This window comes from Tupaia chinensis, unplaced genomic scaffold (assembly GCF_000334495.1).
Source record: "Tupaia chinensis unplaced genomic scaffold, TupChi_1.0 Scaffold000138_1, whole genome shotgun sequence".
In the NCBI taxonomy this organism is placed as follows: domain Eukaryota; kingdom Metazoa; phylum Chordata; class Mammalia; order Scandentia; family Tupaiidae; genus Tupaia; species Tupaia belangeri.
The window spans coordinates 3,291,828-3,295,074 of record NW_006159608.1 but is presented as its reverse complement, the minus strand read 5'-3'; the positions used below and the strand labels follow the sequence as shown (position 1 = coordinate 3,295,074).

At 41.5% G+C, this 3,247-nt stretch overlaps 1 long non-coding RNA gene across 1 annotated transcript in view; it reads left to right on the top strand.

Annotated features, from left to right (window-relative positions):
- Positions 1-1,055: 1,055 nt before the first annotated feature.
- Positions 1,056-3,247, top strand: part of LOC102475595 (uncharacterized) — a 7,511-nt gene continuing 5,319 nt past the window's right edge. Inside the window, exon 1 of the long non-coding RNA XR_334025.1 lies at positions 1,056-1,172. This is a non-coding gene — a long non-coding RNA (uncharacterized LOC102475595). The remainder of the gene's footprint in view (positions 1,173-3,247) is intronic.

The following is a 3,247-nucleotide window of genomic DNA, read 5'->3' as shown; positions in this document are numbered from 1 at the left end:
TGAAACATGCCTTTCTCTCGGGGTGATTAGATATAGGGGTTCCTTTGATTTGATTTTGAGAGTGAGAGACAGTTTGGAATTTAGTGAAAAGTTTTTCCCTTGGTCTGGTCCAAAGAGGCGGGGACTTGTGGAAGCGGGGGCTTGCAGGGTATAGGTGGGGTTTACAGCTTTTAGGGTGGTGATTGGAAATGGAAAGTTGCTGAGATGGAAAGGAAGGTACTTTCACAGTGGTAAGGAGGCTTGATATACATCTCAGAGATACTCCAGGACTATGCCAGGGGCAGGATGTAGCAAGAATCCTGATACTAATCAGCCAGAAGGGTCTGTCAGCATTGTGGGTGTGACCTCCCCTAGGCCCTCTGGAAAAGACTGGGAAAATAGGAAAAAGCAGCAGACTTCTGTCCACCCTGCTTTGTTTCCTTCATGGTGCCTGTCCCTGTAGCCAATCAAGCTGCGTGCTGGCTTACTCACCATCAGCTCCCCTGGGAAAGGAACTCCTTCCGGGAGGGCCCTTGTCTGTCTTACTCAGCGTGATAGTAACAGACAGGATCATCAAATGAGTACAGGACACAAGTGAAATTTGATTTTCAGGTTTTTTTATTTTTTAGTATAAAAATACTGTATCGGTCATTGTTACACTAAAAAATTTGTCTAGAAATATCAATAATAATGTTGAATGTAAACTTCCTTGATTTAAACAGAAAGATCAGTAACACTGTAAATTCAACAGAAGAGAGATTAATTACATTAAACTGAGTTGATGAAATAGAATTCTATGACTTTTGCCTAAAATATTACTGATTTTCTTCTATTTTTTTTGTCTTCCAGATTTAAGGATTGTTGTTTTCTTTTGAGGTGTTGATAGATTCAGCAATTTGTTAAAATTTTGCTTTTTGAAATTGAAACACAAACTTTTCTCCCTTTCTGACTCCTCTGGAACTGGAAAATATTTGTGAGCATTCTTATTTGTGGCAGTGTGGTTATTTGCATATGTTCGATAATACCTGTAGCCTACCATTAGACATTGGAAATAATGGCTACTGTCAGGGCTTTGACTGGAATGTCACATCTGAAGATATGACCAGAAAGCTGAGGAACTAAGATGATCTCAAAAAAGCCAGCAGAAGCTCTTGGAAAGATTGCCTGGAACTATAAGCACTTCTGCCTGGCAGGTAAGTAAAGAATGTCACTTCCCGACAGGTCCAAAAGACTGTCAAGCACAGGTACCGAAAGGCACAGTCAGAGGGTGAGTTCCTGACTTGGCTCAGTACCTAGAGAGTCTGATCAGAAGTTCCTTATACAGCGTCCCAGCAAAGCCCACTAAATCAGTTAGTATTCTTGCGGGGCTTTGTGCAAATAACAGACCAAATTGAGACTAAACTATTTGTTTATTTGCAAAATAATTTAGTTTATGACTCTCTTTAGTAAAAGGGGGAATGGAGAGAGGAATAAAAAAGTTTCAGAAGAAAATTACCATGCACCTGTTACTAGAGTAAGCAAATTCCTTTTTTTTGATTTCGATAAAACTAAAACTACTTTTCTTGAAATTAAAAAAATACATAAAAATGAACAAACAATAAATAAAAAACATACCTGCCTAATGACTGTAGTAAGCTATATAGCCCCAGCTAGGTGCTACTTTATAGTACATTCATTCTACTCAAATCAGACTTATGTTCATAGATAAGTTTATACCAACTGCACGCACTATTGAAAGTATTTAGTTTAACTAAGATCTTTTGGGAATCAATTAAATGTGAAAAAAAACAAAAACAAAATCAAAAACAAACATGGAAAGCAACTGTAGATACCAGAGACCGTGTTGGAGGAGGGTGGGAAACGGCAGCGGCTGAGAGAAAGGGAATCAAGCGGGGAGGAACTAAGTACTATATATAAGAAACAAGAAGTGGAAAGTTATTTGTTGAAGACACATGTATGGTGATATTTTTGATTGAGCCGATATACAGTGTATTCTGGATAGGAAAACTCACTTTGTATGCTACAATGACATACAGTGAATGAATGTAAAATAAATATATTTAAAATAAAAAAAGTTATTTGTTGCTTCTGTATGTGTGGCCACCCTAGCTGGCACAGGGCTGTCATCTCTGGTGGTGTTTAACGAATGCTTGCTGAAGCCCAGCCTCTGTGGCACGGCCAGCAGCGTGTGAGACTGTGGAGCCAGAAGCTCAGGCCTTGCAGAGTGCAAGTCCCTGGCCCAGCAGTTCTGGAAACACGAGGTGTGTGCATGGCACCAGAGATCCTGGCGGGCTGGCAGACCCAAGGACGGGGGTCAGAGCGTGCCTGAGTCCTGTGGAGAGTGCCACCCGCACCTTGTGTGTGTGTACATGTTCTATCATGACCTCAAAAATAAAAACAGAAAAAGAAGTACTTGTTGAAAGAAAGAGTGAGTGAACAATGAAAGATGACCATAAAGCCAAACCTGCAAACTGAATTTCTCTCGTCTTTTCCTTCATCTTAGTGCCTGTCAAGGCTTGACTCGCGGCAAGTGCTCAGTAAGTGCTGAGTAAAAGGAGAGGCGCGGGTACTCAGTATGCGCTATTTCCCCTTCATATCAAGGGGTAACTTCAAAAAGTTCATGGAAAATGCATATGATGAAAAAACTGCATGGATTTTTAATTTTCTGCACCAAAAGAAACTCATATTTTAATTCCATTTTTTTTTCAAAATTTCTGAAGTCCCCTCATGTTGTTAGTGTCATTTAATTTGCAGAACAAGAGACTTTCAATGTTAAGCAGCTAAAGATGACAGGAGACCAACATTTACAGTGTAATGAGACCCACAGGAGAAGAAAGCTTGCTCCGTTCGAGGGAGTGTGGGAAGGCTTCTTAGAGGAGATTACGAGGTGGCTCTTGAGAAAGGAGCGGGAATTTGTCAAGTACATGGCGAGGGGGCATTCCAGTCACAGAACGTTGCACTTTCTATACTCCTTCTCCAAATCCTCATTGTTATTTCCTGTCTTAAAATGCTTAGGTATTTGGGACCAGCAGTTAGCGTAATGGCTATGTTGCTGGACTCCCATGTAGTCGACTGTGGTTCGAGTCCTGGACCTGGTGGCTTAAACTCTCGCCGGGCGTGTGTGCGTGCGTGCCCAAGATCCTGAAAGGAAAATGGAGGAATTGTGGCGTGGCCATCCCCGCTGGGGGGTGATTTCTCGCTTTCTGTCTCTCTGTCTCTCTCTGTCTCTCTGGCGAGCACATGCACCATATAGCAAAAACCTCTCAAA